The sequence below is a fragment of the Macrobrachium rosenbergii genome, chromosome 36 (genome assembly GCF_040412425.1).
Source record: "Macrobrachium rosenbergii isolate ZJJX-2024 chromosome 36, ASM4041242v1, whole genome shotgun sequence".
NCBI classification, from domain to species: Eukaryota; Metazoa; Arthropoda; class Malacostraca; order Decapoda; family Palaemonidae; genus Macrobrachium; species Macrobrachium rosenbergii.
The window spans coordinates 8027918-8052917 of record NC_089776.1 but is presented as its reverse complement, the minus strand read 5'-3'; the positions used below and the strand labels follow the sequence as shown (position 1 = coordinate 8052917).

At 37.3% G+C, this 25000-nt stretch overlaps 1 protein-coding gene across 10 annotated transcripts in view; it reads right to left on the bottom strand.

Annotated features, from left to right (window-relative positions):
- The window catches only part of LOC136856597 (ligand of Numb protein X 2-like), a 582959-nt gene that overhangs the window by 226511 nt on the left and 331448 nt on the right, over nucleotides 1–25000 (bottom strand). Inside the window, exon 1 of one of the 10 annotated variants that reach the window (XM_067134524.1) lies at nucleotides 6655–6767. The exons of the other annotated variants lie outside the window; for them this stretch is intronic. The gene's annotated coding sequence lies outside the window, so the exon portion shown is untranslated. Of the gene's footprint in view, nucleotides 1–6654; nucleotides 6768–25000 lie in introns of those variants that run through there. 10 annotated transcript variants of the gene reach the window in all.

The window sequence follows — 25000 nt, the reverse complement described above, 5'->3', positions numbered from 1 at the left end:
GACTTAACGCCCTCAGCTATCAACAGCTACGGGTTGAATTCAATCAATTCAATCTATCTAACAACTGAACCTCAATTCAAAAAGAATATAATATGTACAACAGAGTCGAAATTAATCCAAAGAACAATTAATGGGTAAATTGTGGTTTACTCATATAAACATTGCAATTAGAGTCAACATACACACGCTCATTGAACCATGTCGTAACAGTGTGTATATTGAGGCTTCACCACAGAAAACGGGAATCCGATCCTCCGTTTTCTTTTAACTTATTCCTCGCGTCCAAGATGTCCTGAGCGTTTAGCAGAAAAATAGTTTTGGCAAATAAATTCTTGCAAGTTCTAAGAAACATTTTGACGCGGTAAATGATCAAGCAAAAAATAGTCGATATTTATTTTGGGGCCATATCCATGAGCCATGGGTAAAATTTAGAAGAGATATAAAATAAATACAAAATTATCTTCGGATGAAGCGTCGATGACGTCATATCATGACATAATCACCATATATATATATATATATATATATATATATATATATATATATATATATATATATATATATATATATATATATATATATATATATATATCAAAACCACTTCGTGGATAAGTGGCAATTAAGTTTTTACCTGAGAACAATTCTTTCAAGGCTAAAAAGTAAATAAAAAAAATAACGAGATGATGTCTGAAATAAAAGAGAAAAAATACTGAATACTATAAACACATAGAGACGATGAACTGAAGAGTGACAGGCAGAAAATTAGAAAGCTAATGAATTCCTGATGAACCAAAACCAGGAATTAAAGGTCTAGAATTTTCTAGGCTAAAGCATCAGAGTAGACTTTGTTGTAGCCTCAAGCAGAGATGTTTACCCTCGACCAGCAAATAAACAAAGCAAAAATAAAAATAAAAGTTTGGCAACAACATAATGCTCTTTTGTTTTTACGCAGCTTTCATCCTTTCCCAAATAGTGGGACTGAAATGGCTAACGGAAATGAAAAAGAAAATTTAAGACAAGAATATTAGCATTTAGTATATATATATATATATATATATATACATATATATATATAGTGTGTATATTATATATATACTGTACATATATACATTTATATATTTATATATATATATATATATATATATATATATATATATATATATATATATATATATATATATATACACATGGCTAAATTAACTGACTGACTGATTTGATTACGTCAAATGGCGTCGGGTTCAAACAACTAGCTGAATACGCACTTCCGGCTCATAATTCTCTTGATGATCATGACTGCTGGTAATTTACATTCATAAAATTAAAAAAAATTAATGAGGTTAAATATTTAATTACCTATTTCCATCCAGAATGACATATATACGAAAGTACATACATACACAAATTGTGATAATTAATTCAAGTAAATTTCCATAATTAAATCAATGTTCAGGACGAAGACGTGTGACATTCTCCCTCTAAAAGAAGGGGAAAAAAATGTCGTACAAAAAAAAAGGAAGAATAATTGATTTCAAAAATTTCCTCAAATAAATGAATAATAAATACAAACACGTGAGTGACATTCTCCCTCTATCGGAAAAAAAATTTTCGTAAAAAAAATCTAAGAAACAAAGCGAAAAAAATCTACGAAACATATCGAAAAAAAATCTAAGAAACAAAGAGAAAAAAATCTACGAAACATATCGAAAAAAAATCTAAGAAACAAAGAGAAAAAAAATCTAAGAAACAAAGCGAAAAATATATAAGAAACAACGCGAAAAAAAATCTAAAAATAAAGCAAAAAAAAAAATCTAAAAAAAAAGCGAAAAAATCTAAGAAACAAAACGGAAAAAAAGTCTAAGAAACGAAGCGAAGGTCGAGAATGAAAACCAGCAACGGGGCCCGGTGCCAACACCTGGCACTCCGTGACTGTAGTCAAGTAGATACAGAGAGAAAAACAACAACAAAGAAAAACAACAACAAGTGTAGGTTACGTGGTCTAAGCCACGAGTGACACTTCCAAAAAAAAAAGTGCTATTTGCTCATCAACGCTCAAAATAAATACGTCGGGGAAAATTAAATTTATACTACAAGAAAAAGTTCTACGTCAGTATTTATGCACAGAAGTGCATTCACATACATACACACATACGTACGTACATACATGTATGTATGTATGTATGTATGAGAAAGCACTCAGGCAGGAACATGCATATGTATATATGCATGGTCCCACCTAGTGCAATATAACTGACAACAATATCTGACTAATTTTGTAATCTTACCATCCTTTTAGAATATATATACAAACGTTGACATATATATATATATATATATATATATATATATATATATATATATATATATATATATATATATATATATATATATATATATAAATTCCATCGCAAAAACAAAAGAACAAAAACCAAAGGGATGATTCCATCAAAACCCGAGGGCACGGTACAAAAAATGGGAAAAGCAAGACCATCTACGCGAGATCAAATCGGAAGGACTGGCAGCGAAAAATGCATATGCAATTCGTCCCCGATAGAGGAATGCAATAATTGTCGTGGTCTCGACCCTGGCAGGGATTATCCAGTCGGCTGGAAAGACAAGGGTAGGAGAGAGAGAGAGAGAGAGAGAGAGAGAGAGAGAGAGAGAGAGAGAGAGTCTAGTCTAAAAGTAGAAATACACATCAACAAATGGAGAGAGAGAGGGAGAGAGAGAAAATCGAAAAGCTGAAACACACATCAACGAATGGAGAGAGAGAGAGAGAGAGAGAGAGAGAGAGAGAGAGAGAGAGAGAGAGAGAGAGAGAGAGAGAGAGAGACCTAAAAACAGAAATACACATCGGCGAATAAACATGGCAATAAAAATCCATGCCTACATTTCTGCCCTTCAATATTTTTTATAGAAATTGTTATTTGCTTTCACATGACAATAAATCGTTCAGTTCGGAAAAATCAACTTGTTACTTTCGCTGCCATTTTGCTAAAATTTACCTTTATTGTCATATTTCAGAGAATCTGATATAGGAATCAAGTCCTTTGGCGTAAGACTTCCTTCCTTTATCACATTCTCTTCTGGTTTTCTTAATATATTGCAGGATAATCTCTCTCTCATACAAGGAGTGAGCATTGAAAAGATATGTGAATTATCCGTAGACTTTTCTACAATATTCCTCAGACCTTCAGAATTCGTCTCCTACAGTACTTAGACGCCGTAGGGTTGTAGTGCCGTCAGTGCACCTCGTGCGGTGCACTGTAGACATTACTTAAGTTTCTTTGCAGCGTGCCTTCCTTAGGCCCCTAGCTGTAACCCCTTACGTTCCTTTTACTGTACCTCCTTTCATAGTGCAACTGCTTTGAGGTTTTCCTCCTGTTACACCTTTCAAACCTTTTGCTGTTAATTTCCGTTTTAGCGCTGAATGACCTCATAGGTCCCAGCGCTTGGCCTTTGGCCTAAATTCTAGATTCAGTTCGTACTTTGGCATAATACTTTCTACCCTCCACCATACATAAAGTAATAAATGTTTTGAGTTTTCGAAAATTCTGATGCCTCCAACCATGAGTACGAAGACAATATAAAGAAGTGCAATGCAAAATGGATGAAATGACTCAACAAAAAAAAAAAAAAAAAAATGACGCCGCCTCGAATTGGTCACGTGACCCTCGAAGGAAACAAGTTTGGTAACACCGCTGTTGTAACAGAGCACGAGTGGTATTCTGCCACCTGAATTCTTGTAGCAAAGTGCTTTTCTGCCTCAAAGGAGCAGCATCAAAACTCTCTCTCTCTCTCTCTCTCTCTCTCTCTCTCTCTCTCTCTCTCTCTCTCTATTCGTTGACGTGTATTTCTGTTTTTTAGATCTCTCTCTCTCTCTCTCTCTCTCTCTCTCTCTCTCTCCGTTGATGTGTTTTTCTGATTTTAGACCTCTCTCTCTCTCTCTCTCTCTCTCTCTCTCTCTTTCTTCTTCTTCTTCTTCTTCTTGCAAACATATCTGCATGCAAACTCTAACGTGACGAACATCACGATGCCCTTGACAAGTTCAGGCTCAATAGGAGCAGGAAATAAACTGGGGTGGGGGTGAGGGGTGGGGGTGGGGGGGGAGAGGGACACTTTAATCCAGAAGTGACAGACACTACTTTGGAAGTTTCCCCGATTACGATTCCACTCGAGTAACGAGGATGAATTCTAACTTTCATCGATGACAAAAAGATAAAAAGAGGTTTGCGTGCATACATATAGCATTAAAAATATACACAAACGCACACGCACATGTATACATATAGTGCATAAACCTATGCATATATATATATATATATATATATATATATATATATATATATATATATATATATATATATATATATATATATATATATATATATATATATATACACAGGTCTCAGGATACTTTGATATATTCTTGTCTAATATGACAACATGCACGAAACCTCTTACTTACATTCCGTCGCGTCATACACGCGGTATGATGCAACATTACGAAACGTCAGGCATTTGCAATGCTCTTGCATGACATCTGAGCCTCATACCGAACAGGTAATAAAAATTAGGAGAATATTATCCTCAGTGCTTATTCCTCTGCCTTCGCGAATACACTGGAAGCAGGAAATTACAAAAAAAAAAAAAGAAGCAATAGAATGATAAAGATTAAAATGTGCAACGGACAACCCGCCAAGACAAGAAAATATATAGAAGATAGAAAGATAGAGAGTATAGAATTCAGGACGGAGGTCAATCGCTGGGACCTATGATGATGAGGTCATTCAGCGCTGAAGGGAAAATTAAGAGTAAGAAGGGTCTAAGGGTGTCACGGGAGGAGAGCCTCGCAGTTGCACTACGAAACAATTGTTAGAAGAGGGTTGAAAGTAAGTTATGCATAAGAATAAAACTAGGAAAGCACAAATAAGAGTCTAATGCTTGCAAGCAAGCACTCACGAAAAAGGACACACCCTCGCTATGCACTGAAGAGATATATATATATATATATATATATATATATATATATATATATATATATATATATATATATATATATATATATATATATATATATATATATATATATATATATATAAATCAACCTATATAATATAAAATCAAAAGCAGACAGAAACTCAAATAAAGGCCTAATGCTTGCAAGCAAGCACTCACAAAAAAGGACACACCCTCGCTATGCACTGAAGAGACTGTAAGGTAAGATATATATATAAAAATAAACCTAGGAAATAAAATCAACAGCAGACAAAAGCTCAAACTCACAAAAAAGGACACACCCTCGCTATGCACTGAAAAGGATATATATAAAAAAATCTAGGAAATAAAATGCTCAAATGTCTAAAGCAAGCCCTCACAAAAAAAAAAAAAAAGGCCGCGCTTGGACACACCCTTGCTGCAGTGCACTGGCATCGGGGACCTGAGATTTTAAAAGTTGCAAGCAATGCACAATGCCGGGGGCTAATTCTGCCAATAAGATATTTTCGCCCGGAGGAGCTGCAGGTATGTTGTCTGCAGTCGTTGGCAACTTCGAGTTATTTCCTTAATAATTTTTTATTTAGTTTTCCTCTTTTTTCTTTAAATGTCAGCATTATTTCAACGCACAAACAAGGAGGCTCCCTGAATTTAGATACATGGGCATCGGATTTCGTTCGTGCGAATATGCACGGTATTTAAGGAAAAAATATTTCCTCAGCCTCTTTCCGTCTGACATAAACTTGGCAAATCAACAACTACTGACACAAAATGAGTCAATTAAGTACAAAAAATATGGCAAAAGATTGTATATATACGTGAAAATTGTATCAACCAAAACTAGATACAACAAAGTCAGACTTCAGTTGGATATTTTAAAAATCATTTGCTCCTGAGAGAAAACATCCTTGAAATTCTGATATCAACAGCAATAACAGTCTTCAGGAAATTGGCTCCGAGCAAGAGGGTTCACCAAGAACACTGGTTAACTTCTTCTTCACCTTCACTACTAACTTAACTAGACTGCAATTCTCTCTTAAGAAATACACCAAATTACGATACAATTGCGCTACATATACATATGTATCTTTACGTATATGTGTATTCAAGTTTATGCATTCATATACTAATTCCAGTCACCAATTAACGTTGGCAAAAAAAAAAACAAGCTTCAGGAACTGTATTTTTAATGGTTTACCATCATCATCATATGCAAACCTGTCCAGCTGATAGAGAGAGCTGGCAAGAAATATTGGCCATCAGATCTATAACTCTCATCGAATTCTTGGAAGCTGACGGCAATAAGAAATAGATATGTCACCTAATTCTTCCATCTATTCCTTAAGATGATTTCTCTTAAGCCTCACAACTCCCAACTTCCAACATTAGGGAAGTATAACTCAAATTCTTTCTAAGTTAAACGTGGCAATATCTCTTTCCGAGTCAGATGAAAACCTCGCTATAGCCAGTTCAACGGCTCAGCCCTGAGTGATTTGGCTTATCACACAAAAGCAATCAGGCACCCACACGCCTCACAAACAGACTCAAGCAAGCGAGCAAACACTCACCAACACACACACTAATGAAGACACACTTGGGTTCATAGCAACTAAATTCAAAGACGAACTTCGTTTATCAATCTCTTAAAAAAATTTAACTTACTACGGTCTCTCCATACGCTTCAGTTCTTACAGAAAATTCTTTTATGTGCCGTGTGCATGTATGTTTATATGTACATACATACATACATACATACATACATACATACATACATATATATATATATATATATATATATATATATATATATATATATATATATATATATATATATATATATATATATACATACATATATACCAATATATGTATACATCGAAATGGGAAATAAGAAAGTAATACACTAACAAATGAACATTACGTTCCATCCTTTAATATTTTATCATAATAAAATATTGGCTGCAAGGACTGTTACGATCATTCTGCACCATACGAAAAATAGTGAAATATATATATCTACATTTTAAAATAAGGCAAGATTAGGAATAATGATTCATGACTCGTTCTGTGGCGAAGTCGGTCTGGGGAATTTGTCACTGAATAGTGCTGAATATCAGTATTCTGCTCATTGTAAATCTAATCTATAGCTTTCGAGGTTGCTGAGATGAATAGTGACACTCCTGATGTCCTTAAGTCCAAATTCAGCCCTGATAGGAATGGGGGGTGAGAAGGGGTGAAATATAAAATGTAAGAAATGTAGGGCATGTAACTGAAGCAACTATCTTAAGAGAGAGAGAGAGAGAGAGAGAGAGAGAGAGAGAGAGAGAGAGTTTAGTGGTTGTCATTCAGAGTTTTCCCAGGTAGCGCAGGGTTGGTCAACTTGTATTACATATTTTAAAAACCTTGGTAGTTGTGTGTGTGAGAGAGAGAGAGAGAGAGAGAGAGAGAGAGAGAGAGAGAGAGAGAGAGAGAGAGTTTAGTGGCTGTCATTCAGAGTTTTCCCAGGTAGCACAGGGCTGGTCAGCTAGTATTACATATTATATAAACCTTGGCAGTTTAGAGAAACTTCCTTTTTGTGTCTGTGTCATTGCATCTAATTCATTTTTAAAATATATAAAGGCACAGACATCTAGAGATTATATTAATTTCATTTCCCAAAGGTAAACTTCAAGGACAGCGCAGCTGTTCAGTTATCTATATCACTTTGCAGAGAGAAACAGTATGCGTACTAAGGTATTGAAACACAAAATAATAAATGATTTATTTCAAATATATATATAGATATAACCTCGATATAAAAATCTATATTAATACTTTCACTCTCGCAATCGCCCTCTTACTCCTCCTGATGTTTCGCCTATGGTTGGAGACCCATCAATCACTTGAAAGCAAAGACTTGAAAGCAAAAAAGAGACCAGATAATTGGTCTCGTCTCCACAAAACCGGATGATCCGAGCCACTCACTTGAAGGTGACTTCTTCTGCCCCCCCAAAAAAAAAGATAAAAAAAAACACAGGCCCAAGAAAGAGACTACTCCTTTTGTACTAGAAGGAAAAAATCAGAATATTGAAAGGGTTTCTCTTCGGCGTCACTTCTGATCCGAAGTCTAAAAACGGGTCAAAAGTGAACACCCAAATCCAAGCGACGCAGTGAAGATGTTACAGTGTCGAACGACTGACTACAGAGAGAAAAATCACTTTCATGGCATTAGTGGTACGGGAGAGAAAATGTATGCAAGATCACCAAACTGTCATTAAAAAAACAATGCTTCAAACAACAGTTATATAAATGTGTATGAAAACTAGTCAATCGCAAGTTTCACTATTGCCTAAGTACTGTGAACAACAATGCTATTGCAGTATGAATCCTAGAACTACGCACTGTGATCAAATTCAGTGATTTACTCTAAGTTATTACTTCAAGGAAATGCGCACACCACAAGTGACATGCAATTTCAAATACTCTTCGTGACTACGAGAACAAAATCTACAATTGAACATTTCCTGTCAATTTTCCTACCTCAAGTGGCTATCTACGTCTAACTAACACGATATCAATATTTGTGTATGTATATATGTATATCAAGAGGCAAACTGAGCTATTCTTGCAGAAAGGCAATACACATGAGTATACTCTCACCAACCCACACAGATGGCGCGCCTAATGTCTGATCAGCGACGTTCCAGTGGGCGAAAACACATCATCATAACATTAACATCGTCTCGCAGACCTTCGCTGCTTTCATCGGCAGCAGAAATGAAAAACCAAAAACAAGCCGTTCAGCGACGCTCTGACTAGCAATGTAAACAATTTACAATAAATAAAAAAGCGAGTAGGAGCGACTAGCAGAAGGACGTCCTCCTCCTCTGCATCAGGTAACCTGTCCGGGAAGCGTGCAGGCGTAACACACCATGCAGATGATGATGTAGGCGTGCTGTCGCAGCATCCGGTCGAGGCTCGAACGGCGCCTCCCGCTGCGGTAGTAGGACGACACCCCCGGGTCCATCTCGCCCTCGCTCTCGCTGTTCTCCTCCCTCTCGGGCAGCGCGTCGTCCAGGTCGAGGTCCTTCAACCCCGGGGAGTCGTCGGGAGAGGGAGAGGCGGCTGACGATGACTTCGGCATCATCTTCTTCAGGAAGACGGGCGACATGAGATACAAGTCCATGGTGACTGATGGTTGGTTGACAAAAGATGCTTCGCCTCTGCAGATAGCTTGGTTGAAAAGACGCCCTTCTACTTCTTCAGTTGTGATAACCTCTTCTGGTGATAGAATACAACCTCTGGTTTACTTCTTCTTCTTCTTCTTCTTCTTCAAACTTCGTACAATCTCGTCTGTGAGGTTCGCCTTGCAGCCGAGTTTCTTGTGTAGTTTCAAACAGGAGAGCTGTGATAATGGAAGGATTACGAGAAGAGAGAGAAAAAATTATAAGAATTTATACATTTTATAAAAAAAAAAACTTCCTAAAGGGACAAAGTTATATCAGAATAGAAGGAAATGTAACAAGCTTAAAACTACAAGTTACAGAGCATACAAATATTATTTTAGCTAGAGCTGAGTGGCATTAATTCATTGCTCGTCAAAAAATGTATCAAAATCAAAATGTACGAAGATCAGAATGTATGAAATTTACTAACAACTTTCTTTTCTTCTACGGACGGCGACGACCCCAGGTGAGTAACAGAGGCGACTGTCTTTCTTCTGCCAAATCTTTCGCTCTGAGCCTTGCAAACACTCGTCTAAGGGCACGAGGTGGGAGAGAGAAGAAAAAAAGGGGGGTTTGAGGTTGCGATGCTCAAGCGAGAAGGGTCGGGGTCAAGGCTGGGTCAAGGGTCTCCAGCGTATTCCGCAATGAACCTGAGGCTATTCTAGGGTCAAGAGAAGGTATTATTAGTTCAATAACATGCTTCTGATAACAGTTCTTGGGTGCCACTTCGGTTTCCTGGTGATTAGTTTATTAATTTTTTTTTTTAAATACAAGTTCCTGATCACACTCTTCTTCTTCTTCTTCTTCTTGAAGTTTTAAGAGGAAGATAGTCAGGCTACTGCTTGTTTGTTCGTTCCTCTGCCGCCTCCAGAGAGCTTCAGGCTAGGCTGAGAGGTCTCTCAGTGAGCTCAGGCTCGCTGCTTCTTGTCGGGAAGTCGTGTGCGTGCCCTCACGCTTGGAAGATCGTGTACACGACAAGCAGGAAGCACAGCAGCACGGCATAAGTCGACCCGAAAACTTGCTTCTCGAGGTCAGTCATTTTGGGCGCAGTGAATTTTAAGCAGTCGAAAAATAGACCTCGGTTTTTTTATGCGAGAAAGAGTACCACTTTTTAAAACACTTATTCAGTCTGTTACGTAAAATTTTTTTAAAGTTAATTCAGATAGTGGCTTCAAATGTGATGTACACGGTCATGAGAAAGGCCACGAAAACCACATACCAGTAAATGAGGTTTTTGTTCTCACTGACTGACATCGTCCAAATGAACAAACTTGATTTCGACACGTTAGGATATTCAGGGCCTCTCTCTCTCTCTTTCTCTCTAATTATACTGTCTTATTCTGCTAACTGGTTGAGCTTTCGACGAAGACGTACAAAGCCACGAGAAGAACGATCAGAACGATGTAGTTATGAAATAAATTGGCGTTGTCGTTTGCCATACTACGGCAATCATATTACTGCAATATCTCTTTAATTATGGAAATAGTCTTTTTTTTAAAAAACTGCCCCTTCCAGAATAACGTAGAGGGCGAACAAAAATGATAGAAGAATTAAGTAGGTGTAACCCAAATTCTTGTTTTCGTCCATTCTGAAGTAATTCGATTACAAACGGATTACTAACATAAAATAACGGTATGAAGGATATTGGTTTTATCACAGTCTTAGAATATCACTCCTTCCAGGATGATGTACAGAGCTACAAGAAAAGCCAGAAGGATGAGATAGGTATATCCGAGATTCCTGTTTTCTTCCATTTTGAAAATGCTGAGAGAGAAAAATTTTCACTTCAAAAATACGAGAGAATAAAAGTTCTTTTAAACACTTGAAAAGTTATTATTTTTTTAAAGTCTCTTAGAACACAGCGCCTTCAAATATAACGTAAATTGCAACGAGGAAAGACAAGAGAATTAGGTAAGTGTACCCGAGGTTCTTGTTTTCGTCCATCTTGAATCAAAATCGCAGCACTTTTTTCGGAGCTCAAAAAATTTAAAGTTCGTCGCTTTTCAAATTTTTGGTTTCCGTCTCTGATTCCCAAAGGTCTTTAGAACACTGCGCCTTCGAGGATGACGTACAGAGCGACGAGGAAAGAGAGCAGAATGAGGTAAGTGTATCCCAAGCTTCTGTTCTCCTCCATTTTGTGATGAAACTCGAAATAAAACAGAGACTTTCCGACTGACAAGAAATCACGCGAGTCTTTCTAATACTTTCGAGGGGGTCGTCTAGAACATCGCTCCTTCCAAGATGATGTACAGAGCAACGAGGAATGCCACCAATATCAAGTAAGTAATGCCGAGACTCCTGTTTTCCTCCATGATGTTAGTAACGGCCTCTTTCTTCTTCCCGCCTGAAGGGTTTCAGACGCAGGCACTGTTAGACACAACGAGAAACCGTCAGAAAACTGTTACCGAGATTAGGCAGATGTCAAAAAGCAAGGTCTCTCGTTCACTAATGAGCACAGAAAGATTTAGTGGCCTTATGAGGATACAATTACTAAATTTCCTCAGCGATGCTTAGTGGTTAGAAGAAAGCACCTTCTAGGAAAAAGTACAGCACGAGCAAAAATGCCAAGAGTATAGCGTAAGTGTAAGCGAGTGATTTGTTCTCAACACCAAACATTACTCTAGAAGTTTTACCTTATTAAAAGCTGTTAGTGCCTTGGTATAAAGCCTTTAGATGATTAAGATTTACAGTTCTGTATTTTTTTTTTTAGATTTTTACCCAAGTCTCTCTTCTACTGATCGGATCGAACTCCCTAGATCACCTCAAGGACAACGTATAGGAAAGCGAGGCATGAGAGCAGGATGAAATAGGTACTGGCCAGGGACTTGTTCTCCATTTCGGTTTTCACAACAATCCAGTCGAGAGGGAAGGCAAAGTTGGTTGGTTAGGGGGGAGTCCTGTGATCCCCTTTATCAGGTTGTTGTTCTTCTGCTTCTTCTTCTTTCTTCTTCTTCCGACTTCGACGACGACTTCGACGGCGGGGCACTTGGAGAACAAAACAGGGTTGTGTCGGGGATGGATAAGGGTCGAATACGCTGGAGTTACGGACGAATTACGTCACTGTGACCGGATCTCTGTAACGGTTAGAAGGAGGAACTGGTTGAAGGGTTTGGGCAAGGGAGGAGGGGAGGAGGGATTAAGGGCTATAGGGACATATCCTTCATGGGAGGGGGTTGGGGATTTTTTTTGTTTTGTTTAAAAGACGATGCCTTCCAGCAGCATGTATAACACCACTACGAATGCTAGAAGTATAACATAAGTGACGACTAAGTTCTTGTTTTCCACCTCTGCCATGAAGAGTACCTTGGCGGACTCGGCACACCAAAAAAGGGAGTAGTCCTCTCGGGCAAGCGCTGACGAGGGAGACAAACGAACGGAGGGCGCGAGGGCGTTGGGCCTCTCTCTCTCTCTATCTTTCTCTGTGTGTGTGTCCTGCCGCCTGATTCTGCTGAACCTCTGGCTCTCTGCGGAACGGGTCCACGCGAAGTAATGCGCAAAGGGCGCCTCGCCACCCCTTTTTATACTATGCCCCGGGGGTGCTTTCTTTAAAGCGGGAGCCCCACGCGCAAGAAAGCGCCCAGAAGTGATGCCAATTTACCTTTCTCTCTCTCTCTCTCTCTCTCTCTCTCTCTCTCTCCATGCCCTGGGTAGAAGGGTGGCAAGGGGGCGGAGTCGTCGGACATCTCTCTCTCCGCCCGTCTGCATGACGGTGGGCATGGGAGACGGGGTGGGTGGAGAGAGAGAGAGAGAGAGAGAGAGAGAGAGAGAGAGAGAGAGAGAGAGAGAGAGAGAGAGAGAGGGGGAGTGGGGGGGCAGGAAACGGTAATGGAAGTGATTAACAGGTTAATGGCTGACAAAAAAGAGAGAGAGAGAGAGAGAGAGAGAGAGAGAGAGAGAGAGAGAGAGAGAGAGAGAGAGAGAGAGAGAGAGACCGTAGGTAAGCAATAAATAAGTAGAGGCAACATTGAGAATATTCGACCCAAACTCACTCCTGAATATTCTCCTCAGAATTCGAATGTTTGAAATTCTCAAGGACAAACTAAAGTACAAAAAAAAAAGTCAGTACTTTTTCTGTGAAGTCCATAACGTAAACCAACCTAATTCACAAAAAGAAAGCAAGAGAAAGCAACGGGAACAGAAAATACTTTCAAAAATTATACCAGGGATCTCTCCAAAGACCAAATATAAAAATGACTGAAAGTCGACCAACATTCAAAAGCGTATTTTCCGGAGCGCTAATCCGGCACAAAATGGCAGAACACCAGTAAACGCCACTGCCGAATCTATATCTGTGGCACATGAATCATATTCATGAAAACACAAACCGTCGCCACATTTGTTACAAGCAAACGAATGCTTGAAAGCGAGATGGGCTCTGCCGCCCTCGTAAGTCATCCCGAGTCGCAAAACGGTGGGTTCGTTATACCCCAGCTGACTGGCATTAGAAGATATTTTATATATATATATATATATATATATATATATATATATATATATATATATATATATATATATATATATATATGTGTGTATATATGTGTGTATGTATATACTACATATACATATTAGGGAATGAAATAAAATGGGAGTTACTTATGGGTATAATAAAGGTGAGGGTATGACAAAAGCAGACCTAAATTTAATATGAAGAGAGAAATGGCAGCTTGATAAATACTTCACCTTGAATTAATGACATAGAATATATATATATATATATATATATATATATATATATATATATATATATATATATATATATATATATATATATATATATATATATATATATATATATATATATATATATATATATATGAGGAGAAAGCATCATGAGGAACCTGGCGGTCTGACAAAGACCTGAATTTGAAATAACGACCTGAATATATGGAGGTAAAAAAATCCGAAATATTCATCATAAACGAGAAACCTAACTATAAAAGGACTAAGAAACGAATGAAAGAACGTGAAAAAAAAAAGATCATTAAACTATTAAAAACACCTTTGCCCTTTTATTTTTTATTTAATTTTTTTTATGCCAGGATGGAGTGAGAGGTGGGGGGGCAGGGGTTACCCTCGCAGAGGCGAGCACTACAGAGAAGGTGTGGGAGGAGTGTTTTGAGATCAGCGTGGGAGGGGGAATGGTGGGGGGGGGAATCGTTGGGGGAATGAGGGAGGAGTAGAGGAGAAGGTGGGGGAATTATTGGGGAGGGGAGGGAGAAACGTGAAGGAAAGCATCAGGGAAAACAGGTTGAAAGGTGAAAGAGGGGGAAGGGAGAGAGAGAGAGAGAGAGAGAGAGAGAGGGGGGGAAATTGGCACAAATACCCCGATACCCAGTCAAACGAGAGTAAGGAAGAAGAAGAAACCATCATCACCGGTGCCCTGGCATATGGCACGGTGGCATCCGTCGCCCCGTCTCGCTCCATAAATCGTAAGTCGCAGAAGGCGAAACTTCGGCTGACCTAAAGCAACATCACCAACCAACATCATCACCTGGATGGGTCTTTCCGGGGTAAACAAACAAACGGCCCGATTGCGAGTCTCGTCGCCTCTGTCCGTAATTAAAGCCCAGAATTAAAGGCTCACTTTGGTTTACTATTGCCGGGATTCGTTTAAACCAGAGTTTTGGGTGTGAACTTTGGTTTAATATTGCCAGAATGCGTTTAAACCAGATTTTTTGGTGTGAACTTTTGTTTAATTCTTTTAAGCCAGAATTTTGGGTGTGAACTTTGGTTTAATGCTCTTAAACCTGAATTATGGGAGTGAACTTTGGTTTAATGCTCTTAAACCTGAATTATGGGTGTGAACTTTGGTTTAATTCTTTTAAACCTGAATTGTGGGTGTGAACTTCGATTCGATTCTTTTAAACCTGAATTATGGGTGTTGCTTTTGGTTTAACTTTGCCAGAATTTAAAACAGTATTATGGGTATGAACGTTGGTGTAACTTTGCCAGGATTATGGGTGTAAATTTTGGTTTAACATTGCCAAAATTGGTTTAAACCAGAATTGTGGGTATGAGCTTCGGTTTAACTCTGCAGGAATTCATTTAAACCAGAATTATGGGTATGAACTTTGGTTTAACTTTGCCAGAATTCATCCAGCATTTTCGAGCTTTGTTTTAACAACAGCTGAACTGCGGACCTCATTTCCCTCACAAACAAATCAGAATTACTGTTGGAATTTGCGAGAACTGAATCGATAACTCCAATATTCACTAATTCATCATCAGCATTACTTGTTTCTGACCGTTTCTGCCCTTCTCCTTCCAAGCTCTGGAATATTAGAGCTTGGATATTTTCTCAGCGAAATATATAATCTTCATTCTTTCACGAGGCGATATATGAATTCTTTCAGTGTTTTTCTGTCCGCCCTCAGACCTTAAAAACTACTGAGGCTAACTTTAGCCTTAAATAAAATCAAAACTACTGAGACCAGAGGGTTGTAATCTGGTATGTTTGATGATTGGAGGGTGGAAGATCAACATACCAATTTGCAGCTCTCTAGCCTCAGTAGTTTTTAAGATCTGAGGGCGGAGAGAAAAAATGCGGACGGACAGACAAAGCCGGCACAATGGTTTTCTTTTCAGAAAACTAAAACTGATCTGCAAAGTTTAATAAATGAATTAATCTTTGAAAGATTTACGAAACAATGATAAAAACTGAACTGCAAAGTTAAATAAATTAATTATCTGGCATAAGGGACTACTGCTAGAGAAGAGACGGCTCCTTCAAGTATTGACAGAAGCCACTTGAATTATCACTGTCTGGGGACGGCCATCTGTTTCACATCATACAGATAAACGACGGAATCTGATCTGCAAAATCCCTGACTTCAAAAAGTTAAAACCAAACTTCATACCTAAAAATTCACACACGAAAACCTGATGCCTAAAAAATCACAACCAAACTCGAAACTAAGTTCAAAAATCGGAAGAACTGTCAACTAACTGAATTAGAAATCCAATTATGAATTTCAAGACTGACGTGATTAAGAGTCTGGGACGACTGACTGACAGGCAGAAAAAAACGTCTTGACTAAGCCGAGGGCAACACACTTCACAACTGACCTTCGACTGTGATTGGCCATCAGTCACCTTTGACATGGACTTGTCACAGTCACTGCAAGTGAAATATGGCTTATGACATCCGATTTCTTGAAAAATTCGATGACATGCGTCAACATCATGCGTTTCAGAATTACCTTTCAATGATGTTTTGGGATGTGCAGTGTATTAAAGTAATTCACAGATTGCAAAGTCAAACAAATGTGTGGATATATATATATATATATATATATATATATATATATATATATATATATATATATATATATATATGTAAGTATATATATAAATCTATACACATATATATGTAAGTATATATATATATATATATATATATATATACATATATATAATTAATTCATTACACTTAATATATATATATATATATATATATATATATATATATATTTATAATTATCATTCATTACACTTAATTATAATCATATTTTTAATCAGAGATTAAAACAAGCAAAAATGACCAATTCAGAAAAATGTGTATACATAGGCAAATCAAAAATCAGTTTCGCATTCTCGTCCATACACAAGCATTCGCCATGCACCATCCCTTCAGGGCTCATCAAAGCACCGCTTCGACGTCACACTCCTCGAACCCATCGATTAATGACTGCAAGCACAGACGCAACTGCTTTTATCAATGTCAGCAAAGAGCTCGCATCACCATTATAGTGAGGATCGTGTTTACAACTGTATCTAAAAGTGCTGTGCCCCATAGGGGGGTAGCTGCAACCCCTTTCGTTTCTTTTATCATACCTCTTTTCATATTCTCTTTCTTCCATCATACTTTCCTCAACCGTCTCCTAACAATTGATTCATAGTGTAACTGCTTTGAGGTTCTACTCCTGTTACACCTTACAAACCTCTTGCTCTCAATTTCCGTTTCAGCAATGAATGACCTCGTAGGTCCCAGGAGAGCTTGGCTTCTGGCCTAAATTCTATATTCAATTCAATTCAACTCAAAGTGCTGGAAGATTGGCTAGGCTGAATAGCCGGTTCTAGTAATTTAGGCTGATGTGTCACTTTCTAATGTTTTGGTAGATATTGTTGAAGTGGTGTGTTGTCAGGTTGGGCTGTGATGGTTGTTTCTTTATTTGCATTTCAGGCAGTTCCTCGCAAGCTTCTTTTACTGTCGATTTCGTTGATAAACTTCAGATTATAATAGAATATAAAATTTCAGGCCAAAAGCCAAGCACTGCTGGGATCTATGAGGTCATTCATCGCTGAAACGGAAATTTACAGTAAAAAGTTTGAAAGGTGTAACAGGAGGAAAACCTCGCAGTTGCACTAAGAATCAATTGTAAGGAGAAGGTGGAAAGTAAGCTGGAAGAAGGAGAATATGAACGAAGGTACAGTGAAAGGAATGAAAGGGGTTGCAGCTAGGGGCCTACGGAAGGGACGCTGCAAAGAACATTGGGTAATGCCTACAGTGCACCGCATGAAGCGCGCTGACGGCAATACCCAGAAAACGTGTACTAAACTTCAGTGAATAAAAGTTAAATGAGTTAAATAAAGATCCCCCAGGGTGAAATTTCCAAAAAATCATAAATCAAAATATGCAATTAACAAAGATTACTCTGACTAATTGAAAAGGTTATATGATGCCACGATGCAAAATAATTATAGCTTAATATAGCGCAACTTATTCACTACCCATATATGAAATGCATATTTTGAAGAATTATCTTAGCTTAGTCGCTTAATATAGTTTGTTCAAGATAAATGTAATTCTATTTACAAAGAAGAAGAACAAGATGATGATAATGATGGTAATGATGATAATGATGATGATGGTTATTAAAAATTAATAAGAAAACCTTCCACGAAGATTATGCAATTTCATACAAATGAGATAAGGAATATAACGTATATAAACACAATCTCTCTCTCTCTCTCTCTCATAAACCACAAGTTGAATCTAGATTCATTTCTAAGATGAAAATCTATTTCAAAAGGAAAAATTCCATATAAATACAAAGGTACAAACTCTCTCTCTCTCTCTCTCTCTCTCTCTCTCTCTCTCTCTCTCTCTCTCTCTCTCTCTCTCTCCATGACTGGTATTGTGGCCTCAGGCAACCGGCGAGTGAAAACGGGATTTTTCAGGGGGAACTCAAGCAAAGCAAATAACAACGTAAGTTACCCTTGCGTACCCAAAGCGTAACAAATCAAGGTACGGAGATGTCAGTATTAATGTCGTTTCAACTGTGTATCCTTTTGAATTATTATTCTCCCTCTTCTCTCGGATTGAATTAGGGTTTAAATCTCGCCTCAAAATGGAAGGGATTGGATCAAAAGTTTGTATTTCTCCTTGTGTGTGTGTGTGTGTGTGTGTGTGTGTGTGAGAGAGAGAGAGAGAGAGAGAGAGAGAGAGAGAGAGAGAGAGAGAGAGAGAGAGAGAGAGTGTGGTAGTTAACTATGAACTGAGTGCATCTGTGTGTGTGTTGGATAACTGTAAATTGAGTGCATCTGTTTATGAGAGAGAGAGAGAGAGAGAGAGAGAGAGAGAGAGAGAGAGAGAGAGAGAGAGAGAGAGAGAGAGTGTGGTAGTTAACTATAAACTGAATGCATCTGTGTGTGTGTGTGATGAATCACTATAAATTGAGTGTGTGTGTGTGTGTGTGTGTGTGTGTGTGTGTGGTGGATAACTATAAATTGAGTGCATCTGTATGTGGACAGATGTTTTGATGATGAGTAGCTATGAATTGTGCATCTGTTTTCTTGTGTGTGTGTGTGTGTGTGTGTGTATGCGTTGGAGAATGGTCTCCCCCATAACATAACTGGGTCAGAGAACATTCATATAAAAACAATCAGACTGACTTTTAAAAGTGCTTCATTATTTTCCCTTTCCCATTTTTTTCGGTGGGGGCGGAGTTGTCAAAAGCCTTTGTTATCACAATACCCAACAACTTTAAAACACTCAAATTCCTTTTGGGTGCATACTATAAATATTTTTCGCTCTTTAAAACAATCAAATTTTTTTGGGTGCATACTATAAATATTATCCTCTTTTTTTAAAACAGTCAATTTTTTTTGGTTCATACTATAAATATTTTTCTCAATTTAATAAAAAAAAATTCAATTCAATCGCTTCAAAATCATTCCCTTTTCGGAAAAAAATCTTCAAATTCAAATGCCGTGAAAATCTAAAACATATTTCTATATTTACTGTTGGCAATTCTATCAATACCCCAATGCCCAAGGCATGCCCCAGTAACCTTCAAACGTCGTGACACATCAGTATCACAGTCCCCAGCCTTGTGAGAGACAACCGCTGGCACAGTATAAATCCGAACGCGGTATTAAATATTAGATATGAAATATTAGTATAGATGGGGAGATCAAGGTGATATATACTTCATCAAGAGTGCACAAAAGGTCATACCAAGATTAAGACTTCTTAAGTGAAGAAGTTTAAGGAACATTTCTCATTATTTCATGGCGGACAGTTTCACGAAAGGAGATTTGATAGAAAAGAACGAGGTGTGTGTGTATATATATATATATATATATATATATATATATATATATATATATATATATATATATATATATATATATATATATATATAAGTAATACCTACAGTGCACCGCGTGAGGTACACTGACAGCACTAGCACCCATCGGGAATGCCATAGGAAGGACCACTGGGCAGTTGACGTCTTGTGGGTGAGAACCTAAATTCTTTTTATAAAAAATTTTGCATTATCATAGGATACGAAATATGAATTATCGAAGAAATTATGACAAAAACACCGTCTACAGTTCTTTAATGAAAGAATAAAAAATATGAAAGTTGGAAATAAAAAATATATTAAAAACATGGGCTATAGTTCCTTAATAAACAAAAATTTTAAATCTGGAAATAACATTATATTGAAACAGGCTCAAATCTGCAACACCGATTCGTTTGCAAATAGTTAGTGTTGCAACGCCAAGACAAACAAAACAGATTAATCAATCAATTTTCTGCCTCTACTAATTATTAAAAGTAACAAACTAACTATTCAATAAAGAAATGTGAGTTATTCGTACCACGAAACTGATCATTCAAGGATTACATGACATTTATATGAGGAACTTCGACAGATGAAACTATATTTAATCAGCGTGACCTCCTGTCGGGAAAGAGTTGTGAATCACGAAACTCTGATTCACCTGAATTATGATTCACGACCTTTAATCATTGTGTGTGTGTTTGAAATTATTAATTTTTAAAAAACTGACACGGTATCTTTTTAACGTAAAGAGTAAAATACATGTTTTACAAAACCCTTAATTGACAATTGTATCATCAGCTAAAATTGAGAGAGAGAGAGAGAGAGAGAGAGAGAGAGAGAGAGAGAGAGAGAGAGAGAGAGAGAGAGAGAGAGAGAGACTCCACGTCATAACATCAGTGTACAAAGAACGATATTAAAAATATCCGATGGCTCAGAAATCTCTCTGACGAGAAAGCGGCCCAAAAAAATAAATAAATAAACAGAGTAAAAGAAATATATAACAAAGAGAGAAGCCGTTAGATTACAGAGCAACGAACAGATATATTTTCTCCTTTCGTGAAAAATATATAAAACAGTTTTCAGGAAATTCCCTTCGTGACAAAGCGGCCTGACGTTCAGGGGAGGAAGAAGAGGCGGGATCGTGAGATCAGAAATGTACCTGTGGAAATACCTGTCAGAGCAGGTGATCTCATTTCATTTTCTAATTTAATTTCACGAAATCTAGGCTGCCCAAGCCAAAGCACTGAAGCTCTTTCGAACATTCAGCGGTTAAGGCAGTGAAGAGAGTGGGTTGGAGCGGTTGGACAGCAAAGTAAAGAGACCTAGACAATACAGGAGATGAAGTACAGGGGGCTAAAGGTGGAACTGGGAGAAAATCCCACAGTTCCACTATGAATTAATAGTTGGAGAGGTTGGACAGCAAGATTGGAAAGGAGATAAACTAGAAGGCTAAGAAGCGGGTACAGCTAGCGGTCAGAAGGACGGCTTCAAAAACCCTTCAGTAATGCCTACAGTGCACCACGTGAGGTGCACCGACGACACTACCCTGCTACAGGGCAACAGATGATAAACCAATCAACCAATCATTGAAAATAACTTACCAAGGAAAGAGTCGACCATTAATCGACGAAGTTATTTGAGCTGTGAGAAAGATAATTTTACAGATTACGTTAGATTGTTTTATGCACAGATCTAAAGCCTCTTCATTAAAACATAATTCAAACTGCATATCATTCAATTACTTTCACTAATTAGGCATCATAAAAACGAAGTATTATTATTATTATTATTATTATTATTATTATTATTATTATTATTATTATTATTCAGAAGTTGAACCCTATTCATATGGAACAAGCCCACCAAAGGGGCCAGTGAGTTTGAAATTCAAAGATTATTATTACTATTAATTATTAATTGTTATTATTATTATTATTATTATTATTATTATTATTATTATTATTATTATTATTATTATTATTATTCAGAAGATGAACCCTATTCATATGGAATAAGCCCACCAAAGGGGCCAGTGAGTTGAAATTCAAGCTTCCAAAAAGAATATTATTATTATTATTATTAAAGAAATAATTATTATTAATGGAGATTATTATTCAGAAATTTATTAGAAAACCAGACCAAAGTTAACAATTTATTCCAAAGTAAATATTAATGGTGTTCACTGAAAGAAGTAAATACATATATCTTGGAGAATACAGAAATTTATTAGGTCAGATACGTTAAAATTTTATAATAATAAAAATTAACATAATAAATAATAATATCTTGGGATGTAGACTTGAAGGTCATAATCAAAATTTAATAATAATAATAATAATAAGAAGAAGAAGAAGAAGAAGAAGAAGAAGAAGAAGAAGAAGAAGAAGAAGAAGAAGAAGAAGAAGAAGAAGAAGAAGAAGAAGAAGAAGAAGAGGTAACAAAATAAATATAAGATAGTTCATTGTTCTCAATTTTCTTACAAAAAGGTACAAGGATCTTGGCGGATAATTTTGGATTACTGCGTTTAATCTAAAGGCAGCAGACATGATTATTTAATTACCGCGCATGCGCACTACGAAACGTTCTTATTTTATATAACGAATTATGTATGTAAGAACGCGCGCATATTTTTAAAAAATGAACAAGTAAAAAAATGGGCCGACGTTTCTTCGGCACAATAGAGTTTTCTGTACGGCGTATAATGCTGTATGGAACTCTCAGCCACGGCCCATGAAACTCTCAGCCACGGCCCATGAAACTTTCAGTCACGGCCCGGTGGTGGCCTGTATTGTTGGCACATCTGGCGGTGACAGACGCACGATCATGGTTAACTTTAACCTTAAATAAAATCAAAACTGCTGAGGCTAGAGGGCTGCAATTTGGTATGTTTGATGATAGGAGGGTGGATGATCAACATACCAGTTTGCAGCCCTCTAGCCTTGGTAGTTCTTAAGATCTGAGAGCGAACAGAAAAAAGTGCGGACAGGAAAAAGTGCGGACAGAAAAAGTGCGGACGGACAGACAAATCCATCTCAATAATTTTCTTTTACAGAAAACTAAAAATGGAAAAAATGAATAAGCAAAAGTAATGGACAAAAAAAAAGGAAAATCAACTACTACAGAAAACAGCGCAAGCGACAATTGCTTGCTGCAGTAGCACACACAAGCACCAATGCTTGGGTTTTACCAGCCTTACAGACGTGGCCCGGGCACGCCGCCCCCTTGCCAAAATCGACGAAGCAACAGGGGAGACGTTGAGAAATTACTTTCATCGGAAATACGCGTCAGGAAGAGAGAGAGAGAGAGAGAGAGAGAGAGAGAGAGAGAGAGAGAGAGAGAGAGAGAGAGAGAGAGAGAATCTTCATGAATATTTATCATATTTTTTTACAGATGCTTATATGAGTATTTATATTTTTTTACAGGTGCTAGTATGAATATTTATGATATTTTTTTACAGATGCTTGTATGAATATTTATGATTTTTTTTTACAGATGCTTGTATGAATATTTATGATTTTTTCTTTGTTGCAGATGCTTGCACGAATATTTATGACACTTGCTTTCCTTTGCAAGCTCATGGTACTTAATTGAAGGCACGTAAGAAATCTCATGTCATTTTTGTCCATTGGAGTTCGTCACACACACACACATATATATATAAATATATATGTATATATATATATATATATATATATATATATATATAATATATATATATATATATATGTATATATATAATAATGATAATTTTCTTGCAAATACTTTCATGAATATTTACGAAATCATTTAGACTGCATATAATTACATGCGTACTTTTCTTATGTAAAATTACCTGTATGAGAAAATCGCCTTTTTAAAACTGGAGGGGTCCGTTCGATATTCCCATCCATCAATCACTGTCAATGCTATTACGTGGCTCGTGGGTTATTTCAGATGTCCCATTTCATCCGAGGTACGTGAGGTGGTAGCCATGCAACCTATGTTCTCGATTCTTGGCCTGTACCTGCATTCTGCATGCATGTAAAGGGTCACTGTAAACATATATATATATATATATATATATATATATATATATATATATATATATATATATATATATATATATATATATATATATATATATATAAATATGTATGTATGTATAGACATTTATAAGCTAGCGCCAACAAAATGATCCACCAATTTCTCGAGGCATATTTCAGTGATTGACGTCAGAGGACTGGATGCTAACGATCATTATTTTTTTTTTTTTAATATTAGTTTTGTCGACATTAAATTTTGTTGGGAGAAGAAACACAAGAACGCAGTTGGTGACGAGACCAAAGAAGGTATTGCTTTGAATATTGCTCTCTTTCTCTCTCTCTCTCTCTCATACGTTTACAATTGAGCCTGTAATTTATTTAAAACCACGCAACCCTCTCTCTCTCTCTCTCAAACGTTTCTAATTGAGCCTGTAATTTATTTTAAACATCACGCTCTCTCTCTCTCTCTCTCTCTCTCTCTCTCTCTCTCTCATACGTTTACAATGGAGCCTGGAACTTATTTCAAAACATTACGCTCTCTCTCTCTCTCTCTCTCTCTCTCTCTCTCTCTCTCTCTCTCTCTCACAGGTTTACAATGGAGCCTGTAATTTATTTAAAACACACTCTCTCTCTCTCTCTCTCTCTCTCTCTCTCTCTCTCTCTCTCTCTCTCTCTCTCTCTCTCTCTTAAACGTTTACAATTGAGCCTGTAATTTATTTAACACATCACGCAACTCTCTCTCTCTCTCTCTCTCTCTCTCTCTCTCTCTCTCTCTCTCTCTCTCTCTCTCTCTCTCTTTACAACTGAGCCTGTAATTTATTTAAAACATCACGCAACTCTCTCTCTCTCTCTCTCTCTCTCTCTCTCTCTCTCTCTCTCTCTCTCTCTCTCTCTCTCTCTCTCTCCCAGATGCATCATATGTCTCCTTCAAACTCCTCTCCTTCTTACCTCCCTTCCACTTGTATCGTCCTCCATAATTCAATCGCTTTCTCCCTATTCCCCCTTTTCTCTCAAACCCTCCCCACGTCATGAATTCCTCGATTATTCCCCTTCTCTCTTCTTCCCCGTCATTTTTCTCTCGCCGTGTCATTCACTGTTCACTTCATTGCACTGGCTCCGTCTCGTCTAATTTGTTTGATTATCGCCCTTTTTCTATTCCTCTGTTTTCCCCTCTTCGCATTTTCGTACCCTCCGGCTCTTCCAGTTC